Source organism: Palaemon carinicauda, chromosome 22, assembly GCF_036898095.1.
Source record: "Palaemon carinicauda isolate YSFRI2023 chromosome 22, ASM3689809v2, whole genome shotgun sequence".
NCBI lineage: Eukaryota > Metazoa > Arthropoda > Malacostraca > Decapoda > Palaemonidae > Palaemon > Palaemon carinicauda.
Window position 1 is genome coordinate 12,798,435 of NC_090746.1, and position 8,024 is coordinate 12,806,458.

Sequence of the window (8,024 nt, forward strand, 5' to 3'; positions counted from 1 at the left end):
TACTAGCTTTTCTGATGGCGCATTGTGGCAGCCACTATTCGCTTTTCTAACAGTGCATTCTGATAGCCACTACTAGCTTTTCTAATGGTGCATTCTGACAGCCACTACTTGCTTTTTTAATGATGCATTCTGGCAGCCACTAAAAACTTTTCTAACGGTGCATTCTGGCAGCCACTACTAGCTTTTCTGATAGTACATTGTGGCAGCCACTACTCACTTTTCTAACAGTGCATTCTGATAGCCACTATTAGCTTTTCTAATGGTGCATTCTGGCAGCCACTACAAACTTTTCTAACAGTGCATTGTGGCAGCCACTACTACCTTATCTGATGGTGCATTCTGGCAGCCACTACTCGCTTTTTTAATGGTGCATTCTATCGTTGCATTCTAGCAGCCACTACTAGTTTTTCTGATGCCGCATTGTGGCAGCCACCACTCGCTTTTCTAACAGTGCAATCTGGTAGCCACTAACTAGCTTTTCTAATGGTGCATTCTGAGAGCCACTACAAACTTTTCTATTAGTGCATTGTGTCAGCCACTACTACCTTGTCTGATGGTGCATTATGGCAGCCACTACTCGCTTTTCTTATGGTGCATTCTAGGTGCAGCCACTACTAGCTTTTCTGATGGCGCATTGTGACAGCCACTACTCGCTTTTCTAACAGTGCATTCTGATAGCCACTTCTAGCTTTTCGAATGGTGCATTCTGGCAGCCACTACTTGCTTTTCTAATGGTGTATTCTGGCAGCCACTACAAACTTTTCTAACGGTGCATTCTGGCAGCCACTACTAGCTTTTCTGATAGTACATTTTGGCAGCCACTACTCGCTTTTCTAACAGTGCATTTTGATATCCACTACTAGCTTTTCTAATGGTGCATTCTGGCAGCCACTACAAACTTTTCCAACGGTGCATTCTGGCAGCCACTTCAAGCTTTTCTGATGGTGCATTGTGGTAACCACTACTCACTTTTTTAACAGTGCATTCTGATAGCCACCACTAGCTTTTCTAATGGTGCATTCTGGCAGCCACTACTCGCTTTTCTAATGGTCCATTGTGGCAGCCACTACAAGCTTTTCTAACAGTGCATTCTTCCAGCCACTACTAGCTTTTCTGATAGTGCGTTCTGGCAGCCGCTACTCGCTTTTCTAACAGTGCATTCTGATAGCCACTACTTGTTTTTCTAATGGTGCATTCTGGCAGCCACTACTCGCTTTTCTAATGGTGTATTGTGGCAGCCACTGCAAGTTTTTCTAACGGTGCATTCTTCCAGCCACTACTAGCTTTTCTGATGGTGCATTGTGGCAGCCACTACTCGCTTTTTTAGCAGTGCACTCTGGCAGCCACTACTCGCTTTTCTAACGGTGCATTCTGGCAGCCACTACAAGCTTTTCTAACGGTGCATTCTTCCAGCCACTACTAGCTTTTCTGATGGTGCATTCTGGCAGCCACTACTCGCTTTTCTAGTGGTGCATTTTGGCAGTCACTACAAGCTTTTCTAACGGTGCATTCTGGCAGCCACTACTAGCTTTTCTGATGGTGCATTGTGGCAGCTAATACTTGCTTTTCTAACAGTCCATTCTGATAGCCACTATTAGCTTTCCTAACAGTGAATTCTGGCAGCCACTAATTGCTTTTCTAACGGTGCATTCTGGCAGCCACTACTAGCTTTTCTAATGGTGCATTCTGGTAGGCACTACTAGCTTCTCTAACGTACATTCTGGCAGGCACTACCTAGTTTTTTTCACTGTGCATTCTGGCAGCCACTACTAGCTTTTCTAACGGTGCATTCTGGCAGCCACTACTAGCTTTTCTAATGGTGCATTCTGGCAGGTGCTACTAGTTTTTCTAACGTTGCATTCTGGCAGGTACTATTAGCTTTTCTAACGTTGCATTCTGGCAGACACTATTAGCTTTTCTAATGGTGCATTCTGGGAGCCACTTCTAATGGTGCATTCTGGCAGCCACTACTAGCTTTTCTAATGTTGCATTCTGGCAGCCGCTACTAGCTTTTCTATCAGTGCATTCTGGCAGCCACTACTTGCTTTTCTAATGGTGCATTCTGGCAGCCACTACTAGCTATTGTAATGGTGAATTCTGAGAGCCACTACTAGCTTTCCTAACAGTGAAGTCTGGCATCCACTAATGGCTTTTCTAACGGTGCATTATGGCAGGCACTACTAGCTTTTCTAATGATGCATTCTGGCCGCCACTACTAGCTTTTCTAACGGTGCACTCTGGCAGCACTACTAGCTTTTCTAACGGTGCACTCTGGCAGCCACTACTAGCTTTTCTAACGGTGCATTCTGGCAGCCACTACTAGCTTTTCTAACGGTGCATTCTGGCAGCCACTACTAGCTTTTCTAACGGTGCACTCTGGCAGCCACTACTAGCTTTTCTAATGTGCATCTGGCAGCCACTACTAGCTTTTCTAAGTGCATTCTGGCAGCCACTACTAGCTTTTCTAATGGTGCATTCTGGCAGCCACTACTAGCTTTTCTAATGGTGCATTCTGGCAGCCACTACTAGCTTTTCTGCTAATGCATTCTGGCAGCCACTACTAGCTTTTTCTAGTGCATTCTGGCAGCCACTACTACCTTTTCTAATGGTGCATTCTGGCAGCCGCTACTACCTTTTCTATCAGTGCATTCTGGCAGCCACTACTAGCTTTTCTAATAGTGCATTCTGGCAGCCACTACTAGCTTTTCTAATGGTGCATTCTGGCAGCCACTACTAGCTTTTCTAATGGTGCATTCTGGCAGCCACTACTAGCTTTTCTAATGGTGCATTCTGGCAGCCACTACTAGCTTTTCTAACGGTGCATTCTGGCAGCCACTACTCTTTTCTAACGGTGCATTCTGGCAGCCACTACTCGCTTTTCTAACGGTGCACTCTGGCAGTCACTACTAGCTTTTCTAACAGGTGCACTCTGGCAGTCACTACTAGCTTTTCTAGTGCATTCTGGCAGCCACTACTAGCTTTTCTAATGGTGCATTCTGGCAGCCACTACTGCTTTTCTAATGGTGCATTCTGGCAGCCACTACTAGCTTTTCTAACGGTGCATTCTGGCAGCCACTACTTGCTTTTCTAACGGTGCACTTGGCAGCACTACTCGCTTTTCTAACCGGTGCACTCTGGCAGCCACTACTCGCTTTTCTAACGGTGCACTTGGCAGCACTACTCGCTTTTCTAACGGTGCACTTGGCAGTCACTACTGCTTTTCTAACGGTGCACTCTGGCAGTCACTACTAGCTTTTCTAACGGTGCACTCCGGCAGTCACTACTAGCTTTTCTAACGGTGCACTCTGGCAGTCACTACTCGCTTTTCTAACGGTGCACTCTGGCAGTCACTACTAGCTTTTCTAACGGTGCATTCTGGCAGCCACTACTCGCTTTTTAACGGTGCACTCTGGCAGTCACTACTCGCTTTTCTAATGGTGCACTCTGGCAGTCACTACTAGCTTTTCTAACGGTGCACTCTGGCAGTCACTACTAGCTTTTCTAACAGTGCACTCTAGCAGTCACTACTAGCTTTTCTAACGGTGCATTTTGGCAGCCACTACTCGCTTTTCTAACGGTGCACTCTGGCAGCCACTACTCTCTTTTCTAACGGTGCACTCTGGCAGTCACTACTCGCTTTTCTAACGGTGCATTCTGGCAGTCACTACTAGCTTTTCTAACAGTGCATTCTGGCAGTCACTACTAGCTTTTCTAATGGTGCATTCTGGCAGTCACTACGCTTTTCTAACGGTGCACTCTGGCAGTCACTACTAGCTTTCTAATGGTGCATTCTAGCAGTCACTACTAGCTTTTCTAATGGTGCATTCTGGCAGTCACTACTAGCTTTTCTAACGGTGCATTCTGGCAACCACTACTCGTTTTCTAATGGTGCACTCTGGCAGCCACTACTCACTTTTCTAATGGTGCACTCTGGCAGTCACTACTCACTTTTCTAACGGTGCACTCTGGCAGTCACTACTATCTTTTCTAAGTGCACTCTGCAGTCACTACTAGCTTTTCTAACAGTGCACTCTAGCAGTCACTACTAGCTTTTCTAATGGTGCATTGCATGGCATCCACTACTCGCTTTTCTAACGGTGCACTCTGGTAGTCACTACTTGCCTTTCTAACGGTGCACTCTGACAGTCACTACTAGCTTTTCTAACAGTGCACTCTAGCAGTCACTACTAGCTTTTCAACGGTGCATTCTGGCAGCCACTACTCACTTTTTTAACGGTGCACTCTGGCAGTCACTACTCTCTTTTCTAATGGTGCACTCTGGCAGTCACTACTAGCTTTTCTAACAGTGCACTCTAGCAGTCACTACTAGCTTTTCTAACAGTGCAATCTAGCAGTCACTACTACCCTTTCTAATGGTAAATTCTGGCAGCCACTATTCGCTTTTCTAACGGTGCACTCTGGCAGTCACTACTCGCTTTTCTAATGGTGCACTCTAGTAGTCACTACTAGCTTTTCTAACAGTGCAATCTAGCAGTCACTACTAGCTTTTCTAATGGTGACTTCTGGCAGCCACTACTCGCTTTTCTAACGGTGCACTCTGGCAGTCACTACTCGCTTTTCTAACAGTGCACTCTAGCAGTCACTACTAGCTTTTCTAACAGTGCAATCTAGCAGTCACTACTAGCTTTTCTAATGGTGCATTCTGGCAGCCACTACTCGCTTTTCTAACGGTGCACTCTAGCAGTCACTACTCGCTTTTCTAATGATGCACTCTAGCAGTCACTACTAGCTTTTCTAACAGTGCACTCTAGCATTCACTACTAGCTTTTCAACGGTGCATTCTAGCAGTCACTACTAGCTTTTCTAATGGTGACTTTTGGCAGCCACTACTCGCTTTTCTAACGGTGCACTCTGGCAGTCACTACTCGCTTTTCTAACCGTGCACTGTGGCAGTCACTACTAGCTTTTCTAATGGTGCATTCTGGCAGCCACTACTCGCTTTTTTAATGGTGCACTCTGGCAGTCACTACCAGCTTTTCTATTGGTGCATTCTGGCAGCCACTACTCACTTTTCTAACAGTGCATTCTAGCAGTCACTACTAGCTTTTCTAACAGTGCACTCTAGCAGTCACTACTAGCTTTTCTAATGGTGCATTCTGGCAGCCACTACTCGCTTTTCTAATGGTGCACTCCGGCAGTCACTACTAGCTTTTCTATTGGTGCATTCTGGCAGCCACTACTCGCTTTTCTAACAGTGCACTCTAGCAGTCACTACTAGCTTTTCTAACAGTGCAATCTAGCAGTCACTACTAGCTTTTCTAATGGTGACTTCTGGCAGCCACTACTCGCTTTTCTAACGGTGCACTCTGGCAGTCACTACTCGCTTTTCTAATGGTGCACTCTAGCAGTCACTACTAGCTTTTCTAACAGTGCACTCTAGCATTCACTACTAGCTTTTCAACGGTGCATTCTAGCAGTCACTACTAGCTTTTCTAATGGTGCATTCTGGCAGCCACTACTCGCTTTTCTAATGGTGCACTCTGGCAGTCACTACTAGCTTTTCTAACGGTGCACTCTACCAGTCACTACTAACTTTTCTAACGGTGCACTCTACCAGTCACTACTAACTTTTCTAACGGTGCACTCTAGCAGCCAATACTAGGTTTTTTAACGGTGCATTCTGGCAGCCATTACTAGATAATGAAAAGTGACCTCACATACTGAATTTCTTTCCATAAGCAGTTAATCGAAATTGAGATTCTTTTCATAAAAGGAAGGAGAGACTAGTCTTGGTTAGTGTCATAGCTTCTGCACCATGGTCTTCCACTGTCTTGGGTTAGAATTTTTCATGCTTGAGGATACACTCGGGCACTCTATTCTATCTTATTTCTCTTCCTCCTTTCCGTAGTTTTTATAGTTTATATCATACGAAAGCACTAATGTCATATTGTTACTGTTCTTAAAATATTTTGTTTTAATTGTTCATTACTTCTCTTGTAGTTTATTTATTTCCTTATTTCCTTTCCTCATTGGGCTATTTTTCCCTGTTGGAGCCCATGAGCTTATAGCATCTTGCTTTTCTAACTGGATTATAGCTTAGCTTGTAATAATAAATAGTAATAATAATCATAAAATTAATTCTGTAGACCAGAAGAAAAATACCCTCCTCCAAAATGAGTAATCAATATTGATTCTCATATTATCATAAGCTAATGCAAAAATTAGATCAAGGGAAAACAAAAGCTATTATACAGTGTTTCTAGGTCTCGTGTCAATGACCATTCGCAAACCGGTAATTATACCGATGTCGGTTGGTAACTTGCAATTAAATTCTTCCTATTCAGATGATTTCTGAAAGAAAGAAAGATAAACTTTTAAGATGATTGTAGGAAAAATCTATATTTTTATTATTATTATTATTATTATTATTATTATTATTATTATTATTATTATTATTAATTGCTAAGCTACAACCTTAGCTGGAAAAGCAAGGGCTCCAACAGGTAAAATAACCCAGTGAGGAAAGGAAAGAAGGAAAAATAAAATATTTTAAGAGGAGTAACATTGAAATAAATATCTCCTGTATAAACTATAAAAACTTTAACAAAACAAGAGAAAGAGAAATGAGATAGAATAGTGTGCCTGAGTGTACACTCAAGCAAGAGAGCTCTATCCCAAGACAGTGGAAGACCATGGTACAGAGGCTATGGCACTACCTAAGACTAGAGAACAATGGTTCGATTTTGAAGTACGCCGCTGAAGTCCCTTCATGAATCTTCATCTTGACGGACGATTAGGAGGGACTTGAATCCATGGGCCTAAAACTATTCTCCCTTGAGTACCGAGTCGTTTCCAATTCCAGGGACCTCAAAGTTATCTCGGACTGATTGCATTGGACTGTTGCCCGGCGTGTCGTGCCAGAGCCTCTCTCCGTGATTACTAAGCAAGAAAACAAAGACATAAATCGTAAATAACAAAATCAATTGAGAACCCTTTGTACCTGATTTAGATGGCTGAAGGAAGAAGAGAATATAGATATATTCAAGCCTCACAAAAAACATCGGAAACAAAGTGAACATATTATTATTATTATTATTTTTATTATTATTATTACTAGACAAGCTACAACCCTAGTTGGAAAAGCAAGTTGCTATAAGCCCAAGGGCTCCAACAGGGAAAAATAGCCCAGTGAGGAAAGGAAATAAGGAAATAAATAAATGATGAGAACAAGTTAACAATAAATCATTCTAAAACAGTAACAACGTCAAAACAGATATGTCCGATATAAACTATTAACTACGTCAAAAAACAGATATGTCATATATAAACAATAAAAAGACTCATGTCAGCCTGGTCAACATAAAAACATTTGCTCCAACTTTGAACTTCTGAAGTTCTACTGATTCAACTACCCGATTAGGAAGATCATTCCACAACTTGGTAATAGCTGGAATAAAACTTCTAGAATACAGTGTAGTATTGACAAGAGGAGAGGCTCCACAGGCAGTCAATGTGAAAGAGCCAATTGCAATAAACGTAAACTGGAGGTATACTTCACAGAGGGGGTTGATAACGACCATTGGTAAATATTGCCTTGTCTACCAACTTCCCAGAAAAGTAACTGCGTAAACAACATGTGTACGAAATCGGTGATGTTATAGCTGTGTTTGTGTGTTTGTTGGTGTTGTTTGAAAGAGTTTAATTAATTTTTTGAAGATTTGTGTTGTCATTATCAAAAGAAATATGAGCCACTGCATGTACAACATTTCCAAGACAATGGACCTTTGATATCAAAGTAAGAATTTTCCCGTATACAATACAAACTTCCCATCCCACTTTTAGTGTATTTCTATTTTTTTTACACTTTTAGTGTATTTCTATTTTAGTGTATTTCTATTTTTTTTTTACATTTAGTGTTCATTGAAAATTTAGTGCTATTTCCCAAGTTTCTTTTCGTGTTGTACTTTCTTTAAAAAGATATTTTTTAAAAATACTTAAGATTGAAATTAAATGCGCAGAAAAATGAAGAGACTTTGGTTTCAAGTCTAGCAATACAGTTTGCT